Raw genomic sequence first — 27,547 nt, 5'->3', positions numbered from 1 at the left:
ATAAAATTGCGAGTAAGAAAATGACAGTAAATAAAGATACGATGAGAAATATAATAAAAGAATTATGCTTATTTAAACTTCCGTAATCATGATGTTTGACGTGTTGATTTTAATTTATTACCATGGGTTAATTGTCCTTTGTCCTGGTTTATTTGATACGTCTATCTGGTTTTTGTCCATAATAGTCCATCGGTCATAAAAATAAAGTGCGAGTATCCTCGTCAAATTACCCTTATACCCGAAGTCAAATATTCCAACTGATTAAGGATTTAAACTGTGACGCAGTTATCACTTCTGTCAACAATTACACCAGTTATCACTGTATGTAATCCACCCCTGTTTTAATTAGTTTATAAATATTAATTCATCCACTTGATCAGAATGAATAATCAATTACCCAACCCAATTGATTAATTAAATGATTATAACAGATTCCATATGAACATCACTAAATAGGACAACCATAATCATTATTAATTATTAGGTTAATTAATTTGAAGATAGGTTCGACAGACTCCAATGAGTTGTCACTCAATTAGACAATACCCCCCATCTATTAATAGTCAATAGTTCAATTTCCACAAGTGTCGGTCTTTTGCCCAAACCTTAATTATGGTCCAAAGTTCAATAACCCCTTCTTAATATTTTAGCCCAACAACACGATTACTTCGGCTCAAATAAGCATAATAATAACTTAGTTACGATACATTAATGTAAAAAGGTTGAACATAACTTACAATGATTAAAAATAGCGTAGCGTTACACGGACAGAATTTCGACTTACACACTCAAACGATCTCTATCATAAATCTTATTATTATCATAATTTAAAATTAAAATTAAGATTATTGTTATATCTTATTAAGTTAACATTATGATAGAGATATAGAATATAGATATTGATAATTGATATTGATAAATAAGAAAAAGATAGAAAAAGGTGTGTTTTTACATTACGATTACAAAGCCTTTTATAGGCGAATTTAGAAATTGAATTTTCACTTATGACCCCTGAACTATGCTCAATTAACAACTTTTTATTATTTAATATTATTCTTATTATGAATTATTTAAATATTATATTTTATTCTTGTGCATAGTTGACTCGTAATTTTTACACCGTTGCGTCGAGCGTTGAGAGTTGACTCTGGTCCCGGTTCCGGATTTTCGAACGTCCTTGCGTACAATTTTATATTTTGTACTTTGCGTTTTGTAACTTGTACTCTTGTCATTTTTAGACGTTCCTCATCAATAATTTGAACCTTTTTGATTGTATCTTGTACTTTTGAGCTTTTTGGACCTTTGTGTCTTCAATTCGTCGTTTTCGCCTTTTGTCTTCACACTTATTTAAAATAAACGAATATTACTTGAAAATGGAACAATTGCAACTAAAATCTTGTCTTTCTTGGGGGATTTTGCTATGAAATATATGTTCCTTTTTAGCCTTATCAATTTATGTTATTCATCTTTTTATAATAGAAAATGTCGAATTTGAAAAGACTTAAATTTGCTCCTTTAGAATCAAGTACTTAACATGGGTTATGAATGTAGAAAAACATCTCGAATCAATCGGTATTTTAGAAACCCTGAATGAAAATAACAATTGTTCCGAACAAGAGAAAGCAATAGCAAGTATTTTTCTTAGCAAACATATTGACGAGTCCTTAGAATCTACATATTATATGATCGAAGATCCAAGTGTATTATGAAAAATACTCAAAGATAGATACGATATTAATTATCAAGAAATAACGGTGATCCATGAAAGAATAAAATTGAAGATGTTAGTAGACGCTCTTATAAGAATCCCGGAGATTCTTATTAATGATCTGGTAACATGGATCATCAGTCTAGTATTTCTTGAATACATGAACATCTTGTTTATCTCTACAAATAAGTCCCAAAAGAAAAGAAAACGAGAATGAATCTGTTGAAAAATCTTGATTAAATAAACCCTGAGCTATCTTGAGACTTGAATGGTTTGAATTTTCTAAGATGTCTAGCTTGTTATATATCACTCATAAATAAATGGTTTTAAACCATAACGCATATGTTTATTAAGTGTTATCTTTTATGTACTTCAGATTGTAACTTGTTTGCAGGTAATATAATTTGATTATCTTGCTGAAATATAACTCATTATTTGCTTATCTTATTTGAAGTTTTATTATGAATCCTGCTGAAATAAAACATCAATTAAATGGTAAAGACCTATGTATTGCAGATAGTGGTAACATGTAACAACCCAAATCCGTTTAACCAAAAACGGAGTACATTTTTTTTATTAGTTAGGTCCCATTAATATAATACAATTTCAACTCTGTTTTAATCGAAAGATAACATCATAATTATACGTTTAACAATCTATCATGACCCTTGGCACACAAATTACACTTTACAAAATCATTTGTAATAATGACCTGATCACAAGAAATACGGGTTAAGACTCAATAACCCAACCCAATACCAAGAGCATAATCCCGGGGAACTACCAAATCCCCCATCCGCGTCCAAATATCCAAAAGCTACCCCGTTGAGCCCAAGCGCTCCTAAGCATCTAGTCTACAACTAGCTAGCTTCATAATCACAATACCTGTAAAAAGGTAAATGACGAGAGGGGTAAGCATAAAGCTTAGTGAATTCAATAATTATACATATACATATATAATATACCTACTTGCAAACACTTACACAAATACCTCATACACGCTAGCAATTTACATGGCATACCATCGCAAAGTATATCGCTAAATCTCCAAGACCACAAGCTAGTACAAACAATAGCATATATAACTCGAACAATATAATATGCTACACTACAACACATAACCATGGTTAACCAATAGTACAAGGGAATGGTACTTCGAATTTCCCATCGGTGTTCCCAACAACCGTTAGTGTACAACGAAATATATCACTAACCCCTGAGTGGTATCGAACGCCCGAACTTTAAACCCACCCGTCACGTGTAATGTGGTATCGAACGCCCGAACTTTAAACCCACACTTCACGCCCACACACATATATGACATGGTATCGAACGCCCGAACTTTAAACCCATATCATATAATGACTCGATGTGGTATCGATCACCCGAACTTAAAACCCACATCGAATCTCGTACAAGTAAATACATTATATACACACATGTATAATCATTCCACTCACCTCGTGAACTCGAGCATTACAAACCATGCGCGAAATCTTCACCACACGCAACCGAGTAAGATTTTACCTATAATACGCATATAGGTATACACATAATCAACATACAACCCCATTTGGACTCTCGACCCGCCCAAATGAACAACAAGTGCAAAATACACCCTTTTGCACTTTTAACGCTACCCGAAGGTCCAAAACTAACGAGACTAGTTCCCGCGTTCCCGAAATACCCAAATATGTCAACTTTAACCTCTAAACGCATACTAGCTCGTATTTTACACAAAACCCATTCCATGGTTGACCAAGTTTGACTTTATTGCTAAAACACCAAATTTTAACCTAAAATCACTTCTCGCGAGTAATTACATGAAAAACATCATTTAACACTTAACAAAAGCATTTAACATCCAATTAATCCAAATTAGTGTCATCCTCAATTTTGACCCAATTCAAATTGCTCATTTTGACCAAAGTCATAAAACGCCCCAAAATCACCAACGACTAGTGATTATATTTCCAAGACAACCACTAACACTTAAATCAAGTATTTACCTACTTGATTTACCAAAACTTGACTTAAAACTTAATTGGACACCGAATCAAGCTTACTTGTCCCGAAATACCCATTTGATCCGTTTTGACCTAAATTAGGGTTTACACCCAGAAACCAAGTCAACACAGTGTTCTAACTTTTAACCCACACGCAAGACCCAAACTCATAATTCTATCACTCGAAACCCATTTTGACACATAAACCCTAATCTTGACCCATTTTAAAATTAGTCAACTCAAATACACCCAAAAGGGTTCCAACGCTTCCAAAATCACTAAACTAAGTGATTACACCCAAAACCAAAGCCTAATCATGGTCTAAACGTCAATCAACCCAAAACTCGCCATGTATCAAAAATAACTAGTTCCCATAACCCACCTCATCATCTAAATGGGTTTTACAACTAAAAAGCTAAAAACCCTAACTTAAATATCAAATCATAAAGATGAATTTTGGAGTTAGAACTTACCATCACTATCACAACGTAGCCGTGAACGAGGAGAACAACTTTAACTCTTGAGACCCGACCCGAATCACTCTTCTTCATCCCCGATTCGAGCTTTCTCTCTCTAAACCCTTTGCTCTCTCTCTCTCTAGGGTTTGGGGTATGAGTGGGAGGGAAGAAATGAGAAGGAAATGAGGTTTAGATAAGATTGGGATCAGTTTTATGGCCAAAGACCCGTCCATATGTGAAATACCAACTTTGCCCCTCATTTAACTCATTAAAAGGCTGAAAAGTACCAGAACGTGCCTATTGTCGCGCCGTGGAGCAGATTTGTCGCGCCGTGGCCCAAAGGGTGATTTTAGATCACTTTTTTTAAAGATTTCTGACCTTCAAAATAGGCATTTGTCGTGCCATGGCCATTCTGGTCGCGCCGCGGCATTTGCCTGTTTCATCCGAACTTCAGCAAACTTGTTTTGGCCATAACTTTTTGACCGTAACTCCGGTTTCGATGAATCAAATATCATTGGAAATGTAATAAGATTTCCTTTCTAATGGTAAGGTTTTGAAATATTAACTAAAACTTTATTTGGGGTTAAAAAGGTACATACACACCTTGTAACTCAAACAACGTCCAGTTTTCTTCGACATTCGAACAAGCAACACGTACATGCTTGGCACCCTTCATACACGCATCATACAATCATCTTTATACAATTATACAACCAAATATGAACATTCTAAAGATCAATCACGTGCCTCGGACATGTATGATGAAAAACGGGATGTTACATAACATACACACTATGATCAAATCTAAGAAATATTTCATTGATTTAAATCAAATGAAGGAATTATAAATACTATATCAGGTCTTGCAAACTTGATATAAGGAACTAAAAAGGCAAAAATATATATTACCAAATGGTACGAATTTTCTGATAAATAATGCTTTGTTTTCTCCCAAATCAAAGAGAAATTTGTCAAGTTTCTCTGATATATATCATAATGGATATGATTATCAGTCAATGATAACCGAAAATGATAAATACCTATGTAGCATCGAAAAGCGCATATGATAAAAAGCGCAGCGCGTATGATTAAAAGTGCATATGATAAAAAGCGCATATGATGAAAAGCGCAGCGCATATGATTAAAAACACAGCGCATATGATTAAAACTGCATATGCTAAAAAGCGCATATGATGAAAAGTGCAGCACATATGATTAAAAGCGCATATGATAAAAAGCGCATATGATGAAAAGCGCATATGATGAAAAGCGCAGCGCATATGATTAAAAGCGCAGCACATATGATTAAAAGCGCATATGATGAAAAGTGCATATGATGAAAAGCGCAGCGCATATGATTGAAAGCGCATATGGTGAAAAGGATATATGATGAAAAGCGCATATGGTGATTAATGAAAAAGCACATATGGTGATTAATGAAAAGCACATATGGTGATTAATGAAAAGAATATTGAGAAAGAATCACCAATATTTCTTGAAAGAATTCAAAGTTATATATATGGACCAATTCATCCATCATGTGGATCATTTTGATATTTCATGGTTCTAATAGACGCATCTAGCGGATGGTCTCATGTTTGTGTGTTATCAAGACGTAATATGGCATTTGCAAAGTTTCTTGTACAAATTATTAAATTGAGAACACATTATTCTGATTACACCATTAAAAGGATGAAAATTGATAATGCTGGTGAGTTAACATCTCAAGCATTTAATGATTATTATATGTCTACAGGGATTGTTGTTGAATATCCTGTTGCTCATGTGAAAACACAAAATGGTTTAGCCGAATCACTAATTAAACGATTGTAGTTAATAGCTAGACCATTGATAATGAGAACAAAACTCTCAATATCTGTATGGGGTCATGCAATTTTACATGCTGTATCATTAATTCGCGTTAGACCAAGTGCAAGTCATACATATTCTCCCTTGCAACTTGCTTTTGGCCATCAGCCAAATATTTCCCACCTTGGAACATTTGGTTGTGTGGTTTATATGTTCCTATCGCACCACCACAACGCACTAAAATGGGTCCTCAAAGAAGGATGGGAATATATGTTGGATATGAAACATCTTCAATCATAAGATATATTGAACCCATAACGGGTGATGTTTTTACAGCACGATTTGCTGATTGTCACTTTAATGAAACATTGTTCCCTATATTAGGAGGAGAAATAAAAAATAAAGAAAATGATATTTCATGGTGTGAACCTCAATTAATGTATCTTGATCCTCGCACAAAAGAATGCGAGACCGAAGTTCAAAAAATAATGCATATGCAAGAACTTGCGAATAAATTGTCTGATGCATTTACAGATACAAAAAGAGTGACTAAATCATATATACCAACAACAAATGCTCCAGCTCGAATTGAAATTCCAAAAGCTGGCAATAATGTCACTCTTGAGTCTTTGCCACGCCAGAAACGTGGGAGACCAATTGGTTCCAAAGATAAAAATCCTCGAAAAAGAAAATCAGCTGATAATGAGGTAAAAAAAAGGTGTTCAAGAAGAACAACAAATCAATATTCCTTCTGCAGAGGATATTGACGATGTAAATACATAAATTGCAATAAATTATGCAATATTATGGAACCGAAACAAAATGACAAATATTGATTTTTCATATAATCTTACAATGACATCATGAATAAAGATGATGATCTGGAACCAAAATCTGTCATTGCATGTCAAAATAGACATGATTGGACTCAATGGATAGGAGCAATATGAGCTGAATTAGAATTGCTCAATAAAAGAAAAGTTTTTGGATCAATCGTTATCACTTTTAAAGATGTGAAACGTATGAAATAAAAAATGAATTTTTTTCCGAAAAAGAAATGAGAAAAAATAAAGTTACAAGATAAAGCTAGACTTGTAACTCAAGATTTCTCTCAAAGACCATGAATGAATTATGAGGAAAACTTATTCTCCTGTTATGGATGCAATTACTTTTAGATACTTAATCAGCCTAACAGTTTCTAAAAATTTAGAAATGCATCTCATGGATGTTATTACTACTTATTTAAATGAATCACTTGATAGTGATATATACATGAATATCCATGAATGGTTTAAGGTATCAGAAACATCTAATGTAAAACCCAAAGAAATGTATTCCATTGAATCACAAAGATTTTTATATGGGTTGATACAATAGTATAACTGATTAAGTGATTACTTGATAAGAAAAAGGGTATACAAATAATCTTATTTGAACATGTGTTCTTATTAAGAAAACATTGTCCGGATATGTGATTGTAAGTTGTTTATGTTAATGATCATAACATCATATGAACAAATAAAGAGATCTATGAAATCATTCAACTTCTAAAAAAAATTAAATGAAAGATCTTGAAAAAAAACCAAGTATTGCCTTGGATTTCAAATTGAGCATATGTCTAATGGTTTACTTGTACATCAAACAAACTATACCGAAAATATTTTAAAACATTTTTATAGACAAAACCATTGGTTGATATATCACTCAATATTGACACTGATCCATTTCATTCCCGTGAAGATCATGAAGATCTTTACGGATAAGAAGTTCCATATCTTAGTGCAATTGGGGTTATTATGTATTTTACAAATTGTACAAGACCTGACATTTCTTTTGCAGTTAATTTGTTGACAAGGTTCAACTCAACCCCTACAAAAAGACATTGAAATGGGATCAAGCAGATATTTTGATACCCTTGAGGAACTGCTGATTTAAAATTATTTTATTCTAACGCTTTAAAACAAGATTTGGTTGATTATGTATATGCAGGTCATCCATTAAATCCTCATAAAGATAAATCTCAAAATCGATATGTATTCCTAAATGGAGGTACCACAAAATCATGGCGTTCTTAAAACAAACACTTGTTGCAACATCATCAAATCATGACGAAGTGATTGCATTATATGAAACTACTCGAAGATGTGTTTGGTTGAGATCAATGACACAAATCATTATTGATTCTTGTGGACTAGAACGCTATAAAAGACCAACAACTATCTTCACCAACAACTATATATGAAGATAATGCAGCTTGCATAATACAAATGAAAGAAGAGTATCAAAAGGGACAGAACAAAATATAAATGCTGACGAGGCGCCAAAGCCATAGACGATCTTAACGGTCATAAGTTTGATGGAAAAGAATGGTATGTTGGTAAGGCTCAGAAAAGACTAAAAGGGAATAGATATTGAAATAAGGGTTTGAGCAAACCATGAAGGAGACTGTAGAAAAATCACATGGGCTAAACTTGTACATAAAAGATTTAGATGATACAGTTTCAGATGAAAACCTCAGATTCTTCTCATATACTCAAGATCTCGTAAAAGACAACCAGATTAAAATGAGATGCGTTCAATCAACAACTCTGCTGATATTTATACCAAAGCACCGTCAACCGCTGTTTTCAGAACACACGTTCACAATATTGGCATGAGGCAAGTTCAAAAGACGTGACGACTCTGCAATGTCTACTTGAGGGGGAGTCAACTCTATACTGAACTCTTTTTCCCTTGACTAAAGTTTTTTCTCACTGGATTTTTCTTTAGCAAGGTTTTTAACGAGGCAGTACTAGTTGCTCTATAATGAACTAAAATTGTCATCCAAGGGGGAGTGTTATAAAAGTCAGAAAAAGTGTCTGCCAATTTCATATGAATCCAAATGAGCATGATAAACGTACAGTAAATTCTAGTATTATAAATACCCATGAGATGTAAACATTCGATACACTTCTTACTTGAATATATTTCATATACTCACTTCTTTCATCTTTAATATCTATTAGTAGTCTGTAGTCCAGAATCAAGCCTAAAAGGTAGTCATAAACACCTAAATTATAACAGTGTTATATTTGTTTGACAAATATATAAAAATAAGGGCAAGTGTATGCAAGAGATTAAAGTAGGTCATGTCTTATACAAGTCTACACACTAACTTTGTGTATAGAGATGGTAGTCACATGACTATACTCTTAAGCCATCACCATATGTCTTGTATGCATTATTGGCTATGTATGTGTGTGTGTAAGTATTTCTTATAAAAGGAGACTTACATACATTTTTGAGTGGTGAACTTACACACATACTTGAAAGAAAACACCCATGTATTCTTTCATCTACTCTTATACAATCAACTTCCAAGTAAACTAAGCTTGTTACTAGTTTATATAAGATAGTTAAAAAGGAGCAAAAAGGAAGAAAGTTGTTCTTCATATTATTTGTTCATTAAAGGTTGATAAGGACTAGCATCTATTTGGTATTGAAATTTTGCTCAAGTGTGAATTTTCAATAGGGAGGCTACTTTGGTTCCTACATTCTTAGCATCCATTTTCTACTCAAGTTCTTGTATTCAAAGGTTGTAGTCTTGAACCCACTCTTTAACATTTTAGTTTTCTTAACATCATGCATTTGGATCCTTGGTGGAGAATTTTAAAAGGTTTAAAAATTATTGTACATGCTTCCGTTGCTAAATCATTTTAAGTTATTTCATACAAACCCCTTCAGTGGTATCAAGAGCCTCTTTTGCATGTGTTAAGAAACTTTTATTATGTAACGTACGAATTTGTTATTATTATTAGAAATGAACAACCTTTATTTTTAAACAAAGGAAATTGTAGATTTCTAAAATGCAACTTTGTTATTTTATTTACTACAACCATTCTTTTTACATGCATGCTTGGTTGTAGAAGTTGCAATATATCAATTAGTTGTTATATTAAGTTGCATGGTGCATAGAAAGCCTTTAGACCATTGTGATGTTTGGTTGTGTTGAAATTAGAATTAGTTGTAAATTATTCTTTCATTTATAATGGTTTGTAATAATTTTATTTTTCATATTTTGTTTATTTTTGAGATGTAAAAGTATTAGTGTAGACTTGATATTTTATCTTTAAAAATGTAACAATCATGAAGAAAAATCAAGATGGAGTTCTAAGCAACTTTGGAGCCATTTGCAACATCAAAGGTTGACAAGGAAAGTGGGAGCTTCAAGACATCACAATGGAGCATGAATATTTGTTATGTCCTTAGATTGACCTGGTCCCTTCGTTTGGCTCACAAAAACCAACTAGGAAAGGCTCGGCTATGCACCTATTAATTGTTGTGTTTATGTTTGTATGTTGCATGTTTGAATATAGGATATTGTGATGCCCCGTACAAAACCATCGTGTACAATTCGTCAACAACAGGATCTTTACACGGTCAAACACTATATGCTGTTTGAAAACCAGTTGCATTCATAAAAAGATAGCGTTTACAAAATATAACGTGACACAGAGGTCATTACAAAGCCATTATTCAAATAACATAAGTTGTGAATGCAAGATAAAAGTTTCATGATTGAGACATCTCTAAGTAATGCAGCGGAAATCTAACACATCAGGTCCATAACAGCAAGTCTATAACACCAAGACAACAAGTCTATAACACCAAGACAGCAAGTCTAACAGCGGAAGCAACAACGTCTAAGCACCTGAGAAATACACGCTTAAAAGTCAACACGAATGTTGGTGAGCTATAGTTTGTTTGTTAACAGTAATGTAATGTAGACCACGAGATTTCGTATTCAAAATAGTATGAAAAGTATGTGCTTATCCGTGGGCACCCGCTAACTAACTTAACGTAATAATAATACCCCCTAAAAGTACACTTGGCGAGTGCGTATGTCCTCGAAGTATCAAACACCCGTTAAATGCTAGCGTGACTAGCCCGAGTGGGGATGTCAAACCCTATGGATCCATATCTAATATTCGCGTTCACCGGTTCAAAAACCAATGATTAAACGTTACCGTGCTAAGGGGAAATTTTCTGCCGTTATATAACCCACACATATGTAAAGTTTAAGTACTCGTATCAAGTAAGTAAAACATAAAAAGCGCATGTATTCTTAGTCCCAAAAATAGTATAAGTAAAAAGGGAGCTATAACTCACAGTGAATAAGCAGTAAAAGTCGATACGAGGTGAGTAAGCAAGTAAGTCGGTCCGAAAGGTCGTCAACCTAAGTCAAAGGTCAATAGGTCAGTATGTTGTCCCAAAAGGTTTAAAAGTGCATAAATTAAGTTTAAGTGTCATCATTATCATCATCATTCATCATCATAAAAGCTAAGTATGTTTAACAAGAATAGTGATCGAAACAAAAGGCTGACTTTGGACAGCTGTTACGACCTCTATACAAATCGAAAAGAGGCATAGTCAGTGGTTATGGCTCCGTATGTGAGTCCTCTAACCGCTGACCAATTTTCAGAACCTAACTCGTCTTCGTTTGACCGTGGCGACGGTTTAAGTGCGAGTAGGTCAGAAATTTCAGCATAACGTTACAAAGGCGTAGTGACTTTCGGAAGGCTATAAATCCTAAACCGTAAACCGGATTAAGACGAGTCTTAAACGAAAAGTCATCTACTCGAAACGAAATAACTGAAAATAAATTTTCCAGAAGTCCAGGAATCTGATCAGATCCCGAAAAACAGTAAACAAGTGCTCCGGTGGGTTTCTTGGTGCTTGACGCTCATCACGGTTCTCATCCTTGATGCTCGTAAGCTTCAAGTGTACAACTCATTGATGGGTTAGCATCACTTTGACCAAGATTCAACCATCAACACACAATATGTTAAGACCAAGTAAGAACACAACTCATTTAAGAGTCTTAGATGGATGATGAACCAAAGTTACATCATATCCTTAGTCTTAACACAAATACAAGTTCTATTTATAACTAAAGCTACAAACTTTACTTCAATCAAACAAGTATGAACACAATCTTAATCAAATAAAGTAATGGAACCCTAAGATAGAGAGCTTGAATTCTTTTCACACAAGTTATGAGATTACAAAGCTAGAAAGCTTGAATCTTTGGTGTTCTTGAAGACCTTGAAGCATAAAGCTTAGATCTTCAAGTTACATGAAGACCACAAACACAAGTTTTGATCTTTATAACAAAATTACACCTGGCAATCGGGTCGGGTTGGGTTGGGTTTAGGTCGGGTCGAAACGGGTTTGGGTTTGAATGAGTTCGGGTCTAAACGGGTCAGAAATTTTGAACGGGTCCAACGGGTCGGATCAAGAGCGGGTCGGGTTGGGTCGAGACCCATTTTCCCTCGGGTTGGGTCGGGTCAAGACCCTTTTTCTTAATTTTTTTTTTATGTTTCTGATTTCCGTTTTCATTTTTAGACTCACATTCCCAAATGAAGTTTTCGGATTCGCAATGCGAGAAAAAAAAGTTTTAAAAAAAAATTCGAAAATTTTTTTTAAACAAAAAAAAATTTTGAAATTTTTTCCGAAAAAAATTTTGAAATTTTTTTTGAAAAAAAATTTTTGAAAATTTTTTCCGAAAAAAATTTTTGAATTTTTTTTATGTTCCCGATTTCCGTTTTCATTTTCAGACTCGCGTTCCCAATTGAAGTTTTCGGATTCGCAATGCGAAAAAAAAATTTGAAATATTTTTCGAAAAAAAATTCTGAATTTTTTTTTCCAATCACATGTGATTTTCACGCCACATGTCGCGCTCTCATTGATTCCTTGAATCTCAACTTAATTTATGGATTCAAATGAATATTTTTTTAGAAAACGCGCGTTGAAAACATTCGACGAAGACGCCATGCAAAAACCGCGCTGAAAAAGCGCGCCGAAAAACGCCTGCCAAAAACGCGCTGTGAAAAACTCGCGCCGAAAACGCGCTGCGAAAACGCGCGTTGAAAACGCCCTGCAAAAAATCGCGCCGAAAACGCGCGCTGAAAACCTCCTTCGAAAAACGCGCTACGAAAAACTAGTGCAAAAAACGCGCGCCGAAAACGGGCGATGAAAACACGCGCCGAAATCTTGTGGTGAAAACGGGCATAAAAAACATAGGACCCATTAGACCCGAACATAGGACCCGTTGGACCCGTCACTTTTTCCTTGTAATATAAGTAGTTCAATTTTGGACCCACAAGATATCTTATCCTTTATAAATTGAGACCCTATTGGACCCTAATATTAAGACCCAATGAACCCATTTTTTAGACTATGGGTTTGATTTGCCAGGCATAAACAAAATAATGAGATCACAAGTTAGAAAACTTAGATCCAACAAAAGAAATGAAGACTCAAAGCTAGAAAGCTTGAATCTTGGTTGTTCTTGAAGATCTTGAAGCATAAAGCTTGGATCTTTAAGTTACATGAAGATTACAAACACAAGTTTGAATTTTTATAACAAAATAACAAGATTAAAGCTAAAAGATTTAGATCTACAAAATAGGTGAAGATTCAAAGCTAGAAAGCTTGAATCTTCCATGTTCTTGAAGGATTCAAATCCATGTTTGAATCTACAAGATGTAATCAAGATCAAAAGCTAAAAAGCTTGATCCATTTTATGATGATGATGATGTCGTGGGTGATGAAGGGAGAAAAAGAAGAAGAAAAATCAAAAACTTACACTTTCTAGAGAGAGAAAGACTAGAGAGAGAATTAGAGAGTAAGTGTGTGTGTGACGATCGCTCCAAATCCATATGGACGAACACGTCATTCATCGATTTCATTGCGAGGTATTTGACCTCTATATGATACGTTTTGTAAATATTGCATTCTTTTGAAAAGGCACACCATAAATAAATATTTAAATCAAAGGTTTTCGACATCTGATGATTTCTACATATAGACAATCACCGTAATATAATAGTTTACAACAGTACTTCCGTTGACAATGCAGTCAAAATAAGATACATGGTGATGATTTGGTGAATGCAACGTTTCCTTAAAAAACATGCCATGTAAGACTCCATGCACATAGCTTATCTAACATATAAGCAAACAGCGAAAGACTTCTAGAGTACCTGAGAATAAACATGCTAACAAGTGTCAACACAAAGGTTGGTGAGTTCATAGTTTTAATGTTTTGCATAATCTGTACATAAAGGTGGATCACAAGATTTCAGTTGTTTCATCCAGAAACGTTTATCAAAATATTCTACAAGATTGAGCACCCTGGTAACTAAGCTTTAACGTTATAATTAGTACCCCTGTTTTAACATGCATGCAACCAACATGTACAATACACGCAAACCAATGTTTATAGTTTTCACTGTAGCACTGTAGCAAGGCGTTCACTGTAGCACTGTAGCAAAGTCGTTTCACTGTAGCAAATAGTGTTTTACTGTAGCAAAGTCGTTTTTACTGTAGCAAATAGTGTTTTACTGTAGCAAAGTCGTTTTTTACTGTAGCAAATAGTGTTTTACTGTAGCAAAGTCGTTTTTACTGTAGCAAATAGTGTTTTACTGTAGCAAAGTCATTTTTACTTGTACATCTTATAATATATATATATACATACATATAATTGTTCGCGAATCGTTGAGAACAATCGAAGAATAATTGATTACATGAATATAGTTCCAAAACTTGAGACTCAACATCACAGACTTTGCTTATCGTGTCAAAAACATTAAATCATTTAAAGATAAAGTTTAAATTTGGTCAGAAATTTCCGGGTCGTCACAGTGTGTAAGTTGCAAATGAGATCAAGTGTAAAATGGGTGAAATATGGCTTGTATTTATAGGTGGTGAGGTGAGGGTGGGGTGGTGGTGGCCATAATTTTGGAGGGGTGACAAGGGGGACAAACTTTTGCTTTTTGGTTAATGGTTGTCTAAAGTTGGTGCTTATGTTAGGATTCCATGCAACATTAAGGATAATGCTTAACAAAAATGCTAGCATGTTCCCTCTAATAAATGGGCATTTGTATTTCATTATTATGGGTCACTAACTTATTATAATTGGGCTAATTAAATAGTCCACTAGCTAGTGTAGGGTGGGCTAAAGTCCAACAAGACTAACTAGTGTGCTCTAGTAAATTACTAAGCGTAATTAAGCATCCAAAAACCCAAGTAATTGTTATTATAAAATAACAATTAGTATTTCGTAGTCATAATATTCCGATTACGACAAAAGTTAAACGTATACACAGTACGCAGTTCGTTTTAAACGTCGAGTGACACTAACGGTCATAAAGGCTTTCGGGGTTTAAGTTAAGTAACCTACGTACTTAAAGGCACGTTTTAATATATAAACGAAAGTAATCAACATGCAGTAAGATCCCATAGTATAATATAGCTCAGTACGCATAAATACGCAGTTTTGTGAAAACACAAAGCACAAAAGCAAGTCGAAAAAGTCGGGTCGTTACATTACCCACCTGTTAATGAAAATTTCGTCCCGAAATTTTAAGCTGAGGTAGGCGGTAGAGTTGTTAAGAGGTGAGGATATTTCTATTTCATCTGATCCTCTCGCTCCCAAGTAAACTCAGGTCCTCGTTTTGCATTCCATCGGACTAGGACGATCAGAATCTTGTTGCGTTTCAAGGTCTTGACCTCACGGTCCATAATTTCGACAGGTTCTTCCACGAAATGGAGTTTGTCGTCAATCGTAAGCTCCTCGAGAGGTATGACGAGTTCTGGTTCAGCAAGACATTTCTTCAGATTCGACATGTGGAAAGTAGGGTGAACTGCGCTCAATTGAGTCGGAAGATCCAAACGGTAAGCAACGGGTCCAACACGCTCCAAGACTTCAAAAGGACCAATATATCGCGGATTCAACTTTCCACGCTTTTCGAAACGGATTACACCTTTCCAAGGTGCGACTTTCAACATGACGCGGTCGCCGATTTGAAATTCGCGATCTCCACATTTAAGGTCGGCATAACTCTTTTGACGATCACGGGCAGTCTTGAGCCTTGCTTGAATTTGGACAATCTTCTCGGTTGTTTCATGGACGAGTTCGGGATCGATGAGTTGTTTTTCACCTACTTCGGCCCAACAAATAGGAGAACGACACTTGTGGCCATACAACGCTTTGAAAGGTGCGGCATTAATACTCGAATGATAGCTGTTGTTGTAAGAAAATTTGGCTAGCGGTAAATGCTTTTCCCAAGCCTTTCCGAAATCGATAACACATGCTCGCAACATGTCCTCTAAAGTTTGAATCGTGCATTCGCTCTGTCCGTCAATTTCCGGGTGATATGCGGTACTCATGTCGAGACGTGTTCCCAAGGCTTCTTGAAAAGAACGCCAAAATCTAGAAGCAAAACGGGTATGTCGATCTGAAATAATCGATATGGGTACACCGTGGCGAGATACAACTTCCTTTATGTATAGTTGCGCCAGTTTCTCCATCGTATCAGTTTCCTTCATGGCTAGGAAGTGTGCAGATTTGGTAAGACGGTCAACGATAACCCAGATGGTATCATAACCTCCTACTGTATTCGGTAGCTTCGTGATGAAGTCCATTGTTATTCCTTCCCACTTCAATTGCGGCATTTCGGGCTGTTAAAGTAATCCAGACGGCTTTTGATGTTCTGCCTTGATCTTGGAACAAGTTAAACACTTTCCAACGTAAGTCACAACATCCTTTTTCAGGTTCGGCCACCAATATTGAAGCTTGAGGTCGTGGTACATCTTACCAGCTCCTGGATGAATCGAATACCTTGACTTATGGGCTTCGTCTAGAATAAGGCTCTGTAAATCTCCATATTTAGGTACCCAAATTCTTCCAGCAAAGTATCGAAGTCCAGTCTCCTTGACCTCAAATCGAGAAATGAGAATGTTCAAGTGCTCATGAGAAATATTCTCCTTCTTGAGAGCCTCATCTTGATCTACTCGGATTTGGTTATTGAGATTCGTCTGAATGGTGATGTTCAAGGCACGGACACGAAGAGGTACCATTCTCTCCTTTCGGCTCAAGGCATCAGCTACAACATTTGCCTTGCCAGGATGGTAACGGAGTTCACAATCATAGTCGTTCAACATCTCGATCCATCGACGCTGTCTCATATTCAGCTGCTTCTGATCAAAGATGTGTTGGAGGCTTTTGTGGTCGGTGAAGATGGTACTCTTAGTTCCATAAAGATAGTGTCTCCACAGTTTTAGTGCAAAGACAACAGCTCCAAGTTCGAGATCGTGCGTCGTGTAATTTCGCTCGTGAATCTTCAGTTGTCGGGAGGCGTAAGCAATAACCTTTGTTCGTTGCATCAATACATAACCAAATCCATGTTTCGAGGTGTCGCAGTACACGACGAAGTCGTCACTGCCTTCGGGAAGTGATAAGATAGGTGCGGAGGTTAACTTCTGCTTCAGGGTTTGAAATGCCGACTCTTGCTCGGCCGCCCAAGCGAATTTCTTCCCCTTGTGAGTTAACGCAGTCAAAGGACGATCAATCAAAGAGAAACCTTCGATGAATCTTCGGTAATAACCGGCGAGGTCTAAGAATTGGCGGATATGAGTCGGAGTAGTGGGGGTTTCCCACTTGCTGATAGCTTCGATCTTTGCGGGATCGACTTTGATACCCTGATCGCTCACGATATGACCAACAAATTAAACTTCCTTCAATCAAAATTCGCACTTGGAGAATTTGGCATAGAGCTGCTCTTATCTCAAAAGTTCAAGCATGAGTCGAAGATGTTGCTCATGTTCTTCTTCACTTTTGGAATAGATGAAGATATCATTTATGAAGGCGATAACGAACTTGTCCATGTATGGCTTGCATACTCGATTCATGAGATCCATAAACACGGCAGGTGCGTTGGTTAAACCAAATGGCATCACAAGAAATTCATAGTGACCATAACGGGTTCTGAACGTAGTCTTCATCACATCGCTCTCCTTCACTCTCGCAAATTGATCTTGGAGTAAACGCTGGATCCTTGTAGCTGATCGAAAAGATCGTCAATCCTGGGAAGGGGATACCGATTCTTGATCGTCAAATTGTCCAGTTTACGATAATCGATGGACATGTGAAAAGATCCGTCCTTCTTCTTTACGAACAAAACAGGTGCGCCCCAAGGCGATGAACTCGGTCGGATAAATCTACGGTTTAGCAGTTCCTGCAGTTGACTCTGCAACTCTCGTAGTTCGGAAGGTGCAAGTCGATAAGGTGCGCGGGCTACAGGTGCAGCTCCTGGTACTAGGTTGATCTGAAATTCCACTGATCTTGGCGGCGGTAATGAAATGACCCGTCCTAATCCATCTGGACGAATTCTTCAACAGTTGGTCCCATTGCGAGGTTCTGACCTCTATATGCCATGAACGACTCCATGTAATATGAGCAAATGCACAGCGGAAGATTTCTTTCATACCTGAGAATAAACATGCTTTAAAGTGTCAACCAAAATGTTGGTGAGTTCATAGGTTTATCATAAAACAATAAAAAATTCATCATTTTGATAGACCACAAGATTTAAATCCTGCATGGTACAAATGGGCCCGAATCCTGTACCCACCTGTAATGTACATGCGATATCTTTTTAAATACAGTACACCTTTCTCGTGTACGAAACCATTTTAACAAATCTTTGTAACCGTACACATATCTCGTGCACAAAATATCATACACATAACCTGTGTATAAAATCATTCTCTCGATATATAACATTTACATCAATTGGTGGCAATTATCATGTCCACATAATTCAATGGTGGTAATTATCATATCCACATAATTCAATGGTGGCAATTATCATGTCCACATAATTCAATAATACTCCGCAGAACTTCTGTCTGCATAATAATTCATTCGAGAAATGTTTTGCTTGTGTCTATCTCGTCAAACATTTATAAAAGCATTTCATGTATTCAGTCCAAAAATATAGATTGCAAAAGCATTTAATAAAGCAGTTGTAAAAACAGCGCATGTATTCTCAGTTCCAAAAATGTAAAGAGTAAAAGGGAATCAAATGAACTCACCTAATGTATTTTGTAGTAAAAATACATAGGACGACATTTAACAATGCAGGGTTGGCCTCGGATTCACGAACCTCAAAGGAATAAGTCCCAAAAAAATAAGTGCCCTTGCCCAGGATTGAACCCTCAACCTCTTGCTAACCCACAAACACACCCAACCACTCGACTAATTCCATTTTTCTGAATATAATCGAAACCAAAATTTATTTAACTTGATTACTTCTGTTTTCTATCTTCTTTTACTTAATCTCTTCGACCCAAGAGTAATTACGGCCCAACAGAATTTTCGTAACCCAATCTTTACACAAGCCCACTTATATAATCAATTGGCCCAAGGGTTAAAAATTGTTTTGGTATACTGGAATCACGAAGCAAGTCAACAGACAAAAAAAATAAAAGGGTTTCTGATTTATAATTCATCATCGGGTCATTATCATTCCTAGCTATCATCTTCATCATCTCGTTATCATAGTCACATCATCATCATCTTCATTAACCCATATCAATTTCTTCGAATTACCATCATCTATTTCAGGTATCATCATCGTCTTCCTTACTATCATTCATCGTTATCATAATGATTCATATCATCATCATTCTTATTATTCGTAACAGTAATAGACATAAATAAAATATATTCGCAGTGGCAACAACAGGAACATAATAGCAGCTACTTCGTTATGTGGAGCTCGATTACACAGAAACAGATGTATGAAGCAGTTTGTTTGCAGGTGACGGTTGTTTGCGGTGATGGTGGCCGGAGGTGGAAGGTGAGTGAGATGATCATAGAGGTAAGCAAGATGAGTTTCGCTAGTAGAAAAAAACGGGTTCATTGTGGGTTATTTCTTGGACAAAAACAGAAGCACTAATAATAGTAATGGGTTTCTTTGTTTTGCTTTTATATTGAAATGGAAAACAGAAAACATGAGCTGCAGTAGTGATGATATTTAACGTTGGTAGTTGGTGGTGTTGGGTTTAAAATCAAATGCAACCAGAGAGTTTGAGCAGCAACGTTTGATGATGGTTATGTGGTTTCGTACAAGAAAGATAAACAGCAGAAAATAGCTGCAATGGTGTTTGCAGGTCACGAAAAAAACGAACAAGAAGGGCGGTGGATGTGGGTTGTGGGTGGTGGTTGCCGTTGGTATCACAAAAGGAGAAGAAATAAGTGAATTTGTGTATGTATCTTAGTTATATGCATATGAATATATATGTATATTAATATGAATAAGAAAGTCAACAATCAATCAAACTTTATAGTAGTGGCACTTTTAATGATCGAAAACGTTATAAAAATTTACCAACATATAATGGAAATGAAAAATGTTAAATCAGTACCATTTGGTAAACAAATTAACAAACGACACCTATTTCCAAATTGTTTTTGACATAAGAGTGATTTTACTTTTTAATTAATTTTTTTTTATTATTATTATTATAACCGTGATTTTCTTGTGATATCATGTTTGATTTGATTCGTATTTGATTCGTAGACAATTATTATGATCCAAATGGTCGCCTCAGTGCTCCACTTTGCAAAGAAAACTTTACTATTGTTTTTGATGTCATATTTGTTTGCTTCTGATGTTTTAAAGTCAATCAATTAGACTATAGTATATTACTTAAATCACAACAAACGTGGGATTAAAAGAAAATAGTGAGCCATCGGATATTTTGTATTATTTCGTACTCCGTTGTTAAATCAGTGGCGGATAAAAAGGTCTCAGAAAAATCTCATATTTTTAATTTAGCTATATTTATTTATTTTGGTCATTATGGTATAAAATTTAGTCATTAATTTGATAAATAAAAATTACATCAACTGTCCCTCTCATTTATGAGTAAAATATAAAAAGTGTTAAAATTAAATAATTAGGTCCTAAATATACTTTTAATAAGCCTATAACTTATATAACTCATTTTTGGATCACCCTTTAATTTAAAATTATATAAGCTCGTTTTTAACTTGATTAATAACTGTTAAGATGACAAACGAGTGCTACGAGAGTTTACAGAATGAATTCGAAACCAACTATGTATTTTCAATATACTTTATATATATTTATTTTAATAATAAATTTATTATTACTTATATCATTTTATTTTACAAAATTAATTCTAATAACTACGTAATATAATATTTCAAATTATATTAAAATATACATATATACATTTTTAAATATATATTTATCTATTTACAAATAGTTATTCGTGAATCGTCGAGAATGGTCAAAGGTTAACTGAATATATAAACACAGTTCAAAGTTTTTGAGACTCAACATTATAGACCTTGCTTATCGTGTCAAAGATAATGAATCGTATCGAGAGTTTGGTTTAAAATTAGTCGAAATTTTCCGGGTCACTACAGTACCTACCCGTTAAAGAAAGTTCGTCCCGAAATTTGAGTGTGGTCGTCATTGCTAACAATAAAAATGTTTTTATGACGAATATGAGTTAGAGTTTTATCATTATTGATTAATATAGATAAAACGATTCGATCATGTGAAGCGGACGAGTGAAGCTATCACAAAAGAGTGAAAAATTTCGTCTGAACTTTTGACGTAATCATGGTGGATTTCCGGAATTCATAGATGTAATGACCCGCACTTTTTCGATCGTTCTATACTTATAAGATTAATAATTACATAAATTAAACCTTACCAACATGATAAGCAATCCAAATTGTTGAGACTTATGTTTTTGAAATGAGTTTTACACAACGTTTGACCGTCTAGTTTGACCGATGATATCACGAACTATATAACATATGATAATTATACGTTTGTGTATATATATGTATATATACATATTTAACATGATCCAAGGATGTTTTAATATCTCATTTTGTATTAATAACAATAAGTTATAAGTATATTTTGAAACTACTAACTTAAGTTTTCAAAACGATAACCATACGTAACGTTATTTGACATAAATACTTATAACATATAATGTTTATACATATATCGTATATGTAATGTATTTAATCACTTTTAAAGACTTAAATACATAAAACAATATAAGTATATTCACAAAAGATAGCTATATTTGAATTCTCATTCCATTTTTCACAAGATTTTCTATACGTATATCTAGAGTATATGTACTCGTATCATACCTAGCTTCTATACGTATTTACTATTGGTATATACACATCAAATCACCACCAACCAGCCCTTGTTCATGCCTTATGTATAAGGTAACTCTCTTGTTCATGCCTTATGTATAAGGTAATTACTTTTGATGTTTAGTATGACTAATTACATAAAAATACAACATAAAATTTTGTCCATGTTTTTCCATTAATCATGTTTTTATGGCCTTAAATACATCTTCCATTTTCAAATTTTATTACCTCATTTCTTTAACCAAAAACACACTCTTAAGAAACTCCATAACCATTCAGCTAGTATCCATGAAGATCTAGCCATAAAAACATCACTTAAACACCATAAGAAAAACCTTACAAAAACACTTCAAGAATCCTTTCAAGAACACAAGTTTACTTCCAATCTTTCATCCAACTCCATCACTCTTTTGGTTCTAGATTTTTACTTCTCTTTTACAGCAATCTTTTCCAAGTAACTTGAGGTAGTAACTTTGTTCATAACCTTATTCGATTCATATATATATAGCTATCTTATTTTGTGGTATAAAATTTTAACAACAAGAACATAGTTTGAATGTTTTCAAACTTGTTTGCAAACTAAATAGATCCTTCTCACTTAACTTTTAAAATACTTCAAGACCTGTAATATATCATAAATATATGCTAATTTAACAAGGTATAACTTGGTTTTTCAAAGAACACCTTAAAAACTGAATTTACGACGTCGGAGTGCAACCGGGGGCTGTTTTGGGTTGGATAATTAAAAACCATCTTAAACTTTGAATTGGAGGTTTATTTTCTGGAAAAATGATTTTTACTATGAATATGATAACACATAAAAATTTCATGATTTAACTCAAAGTATAAGTATTTTTAGAAAAATAATCATTTAAGGTTGTTTACATGATGGAAAATGATTAACTTCATAAGTTTCACTAAAGTTTGACCTATGACCTGTGATTTCGAATACAAACTAAGGTATTTACAGTTCATATTCTTAAAGAAGGACTCGATCCAAGGAAGTGGCAAGTTGAACCAACGAAAACGGAGTTGTAACGAAGAAACTATGACCAAAACGAGATCGGATATCTAAGACTAGTTTAGCTACGAAAATAATTGGAGAAAATTAAATAAATCACATCTTTTTAAAATAACATGATATTTTATATATATGTACTCATAATTTAATTTTATATGGTTCAGGATCACCCGTAAACAATACGAGAAGATTAATCATAAGATCCCATGATTGTACGCAACACGTCATTTGACAACACCGGTACTTTATGTACGCAACACGTCATTTGACAACACCGGTACCGTGGGTCAAGATTAATATCGACCAATACATATACGATGGGGGTTTTATTTATTTCGTTGGGGGTTTATTAAACACCTAAAAATGAACCATTTAAAATTGAATTACTAACATCGAACTGCTAACTACGGACTAAGGAATTATTAAAAGTATTAAAAGTATTATAAGTATATATATGTGACGATTGTTTAAAAAGAAAAGGTATTGATATATTATATATGGTTAGGTTTGTGATATCAATCGGAGACCAAGTCAAAAATTACATATCTTCAAGACGAAAGTGAGTATATAGTCCCACTTTTAAACTCTAAATATTTCGGGATGAGAATACATGTATTTTATGTTTTACGTTATGGACACAAGTAACTGAAAAATATATTCTACGTTGAGTTGTACCACTGGCATACTTCCCTGTAGCTTGGTAACTGTTATTTACAGCGGTATTGTAAACGCAAATCCTGTTGATAGATCTATCGGGCCTGACAACCCCAACCGGACTGGACGACTAGTATTCAACGGTTGCACAGTACTTCGTTTTGTGACTACACTTGGTACGGTGTAGTAAGATTTTATAATAAAGGGAATATGCGACGTGATTAAATGTTAAGTATGGTTATCAAGTGCTCAACCACTTAGAATATTTTTATTAAAATGTTTACATATGAAATCTTGTGGTCTATATTTATATCGCTGCCGGCATTAAACCTATATCTCACCAACTTTATGTTGACGTTTTAAGCATGTCTATTCTCAGGTGATAACTAAAAGCTTCCGCTGCAACATGTTGAATTTAAACAAGATCTTGAGTATGCATATTTGTGTCAAAAATAAAACTGCATATCGGAGGATTTGTAATGTAAAATATGCTAGAAATCGTATTGTTATCATCACATGTAAAGTTTGTAAGTCTAAGATTATCGCAAAACGATAATCATCTTTTTATTGTCTAAAGCTTGTATTAAAATAAGAGTTATGGTTTGTAATGTAAGATAAATGCAGTTGTTCTTTTAAAAATGTCGCATATAGAGGTCAATACCTCGCAATGAAATCATACGTTATCTAACTCGTTCTTATGGTTAAGGACGGGTTATGACATGTGGTATCAGAGCGGTGGTCTTAGCGAACCAGGTTTGCATTAGTGTGTCTAACTGATAAGTCGTTAGGATACATTAGTAAGTCTGGACTTTGACCGGGTCTGATTTAAAAACCATTGCTTATCATTGTTGGTTAAAATTTATATGTAAATATTATGTAGTACTAATGGGTTAGTTGTTGTGTGATAGATGTCGGGCTCAAAACTTGTTATCACATTCAGCGACTCCGAACCAGAATCTTCAGATGGTGTTCCAGTCATTAACCTATCCGATGACGAAAATAATATCTTTGGGGAAGACTCACAAATTCCGGATGAACCAACTATAAAGAACTCGGAAAGTGAACCCGAGGAGGAAAGTGAACCTGAGGAGGAAAGTGAACCCGAGGAAGAAATACAGGAAATTACGAAAGACAAGTTCGAATTAGGAAAGAAACGAAAGGCTAATGAATTAGAAAATTCAAATCCCGAGTTTAGTGAGGATGATGTGGCACCAACTCCACTAGACACTACCACCCCTATTCCCGCTATTCCTATTCGTTCTATCCCGGCATCCAGTTCTTCAGTCCCACAGCCAAAATATAGGCAGACAGCTAGGATAAGCGTTAGGCGATTCATTGAACCTAAACGTCTTAGAAAATAGACCAAACGATGCGCTGCCGTACTAAACCATGGGATCATATAATGTTTTGTATAATATTATTAGTGTGGTTTGCTTAATGTTCGATGTAAGATAAGCATATGTAAAATAGTGAAGTGTGAAATGCAATAATTTTCCATGGTTAAGTATTATTTAGATGGTAGTAATTGATTCTGTACTAAGCTATTAAGTATGGACATTAACGGGTAGGTACTACCCTAGATATAATTATAAAATGCTAATAAGAAGAAAAGGCTTTTATAATAATAACTGGTTCATATTATTAATAAGCTATAATGTACTGTAAATATACACTACATCTATAATATTCCATGTGAATAATTATTTTCTTTTCATTCTTATAGAAGAATATGGCGCGATTGAACCGAATGACGGAACAAGAAATCCAGGAACTCATCAATCAGCGAGTGAACGACAGAATGTTATGGGTCGAGGCTGCAAGAGCTGCTGCAGTTAACCCAAATCCTCGTGTAGGATGCACCTACAAAACTTTTCAAGCTTGCAAGCCCTCATCATTCAGTGGAACAGGAGGACCGATCGGTTTAACCCGGTGGATAGAAAAGATGGAGACTGTGTTTAAAATCAGTGGTTGTGTTGAAAAGGACATGACCAAGTATGCATCGTGCACTTTACAAGATAGTGCACTCACGTGGTGGAAAAATTTTGTGAAGGCTGTAGGAGGAGATGTAGCTTATGATACTCCTTGGGAAGAATTCAAAACAATGTTAATCAACGAGTATTGTCCAAGGAACGAGGTTAGGAAGTTGGAAGATGAATTACGAAGCCTGAAGGTTGTTGGTACTGAAATCACCAACTACAATCAGCGATTCATGGAATTAGTTTTGCTATGTCCTGAATTGGTTCCAACCGAAGAACGGAAGATTGAAATGTACAAAGATGGTTTGCCCAAAAAGGTCAAGGCAAATGTTACAGCATCGAAACCTAAGACAATTCATGAAGCTATAACCATGGCAAACGAGCTAATGGATCAGGTCATCATGGATAAGAAAGTATCCAATACTGATGTGAAGGTATCAGGTAACAAAAGAAAGTGGAATGGAAATTATGATCGAGGTAACCAACAACAATCTTTTAAGAAACAAGAAATCACGCAAGGTGCGGGTAGTGGTTTAAGCTTTGGTTATAAAGGACAAAATCCTTTATGTAACCGATGCCACAAACATCACTCTGGCTACTGTAATGTGGTATGCAACAAATGTAATCGAAAGGGTCATCTTGCTGAAGATTGTAGGGCTCTCGTTACAAATACAAATGGTACCAAGACTCCTGCCACCAATGCAAATAGAACTGCTTTGGCTACCATTACTTGTTATGGGTGTGGAAAACAAGGTCACTATAAGAGCCAGTGTCCGAATCCAGAGAAGAATAATGGATCTGCACGTGGAAGAGCATTTGTTATTAATGCTAGAGAGGCGTGTGAAGACCCGGAGCTTGTTACGGGTACGTTTACCATTAATAACTTATCCGCATCTATTATATTTGATACTGGTGCCGATAGAAGTTACGTGAGTAGAGGCTTTTACGCTAAATTGAATTGTTCATCATTACCTCTAGATGCTAAGTACATGATTGAGTTAGCTAATGGTAAACTAATTAAAGCCGATAAAATTTGTCGTGATTGTGAAATAAATTTAGCCGGAGAAACGTTTAAAATTGACTTAATACCCGTAGAATTAGGAAGTTTTGATGTAATAGTCGGCATGGACTGGATGTCCAAAGTAGGAGCTGAAGTTGTGTGTGCCAAGAAGGAAATTCGCATTCCTAGTAAGGATAAAACGCCAGTAATGATTTATGGAGAGAAGGGTAACTCAAAGCTAAAACTCATTAGTTATTTGAAAGCTCAAAAGTGCTTGAAGAAAGGGTGCTATGCTATCTTAGCACATGTTAATAAAGTCGAAAAGAAAGAAAAAGAGAAGTGCATCAATGACGTGCCTGTGGCAAGAGATTTTTCTGAAGTATTTCCGGAAGAGTTGCCGGGATTACCTCCATTTAGATCTGTAGAATTTCAAATAGATTTAGTACCAGGAGCTGCACCAGTGGCTCGTGCTCCATATAGACTTGCACCGTCCAAATTAAAAGAACTTCAAAGTCAGTTAAAAGAATTACTAGACCGTGGATTCATACGACCAAGCACTTCACCGTGGGGAGCTCCAATTTTGTTTGTTAAGAAGAAAGATGGATCTTTTAGGATGTGTATAGATTATCGTGAATTAAATAAGTTAACTATCAAGAATCGATATCCACTACCGAGAATTGATGACTTATTTGATCAACTGCAAGGATCATGTGTTTATTCGAAAATCGACCTAAGATCGGGTTATCATCAATTACGTGTCAAAGAAGAGGACATTCCGAAAACTGCTTTTCGGACACGTTACGGTCATTACGAATTTTTGGTCATGCCGTTTGGATTGACCAATGCACCAGCTGTATTCATGGACCTCATGAA

This window comes from Rutidosis leptorrhynchoides, chromosome 1, assembly GCF_046630445.1.
Source record: "Rutidosis leptorrhynchoides isolate AG116_Rl617_1_P2 chromosome 1, CSIRO_AGI_Rlap_v1, whole genome shotgun sequence".
Taxonomy (NCBI): Eukaryota; Viridiplantae; Streptophyta; class Magnoliopsida; order Asterales; family Asteraceae; genus Rutidosis; species Rutidosis leptorrhynchoides.
Note: the sequence above shows the minus strand (reverse complement) of the source record.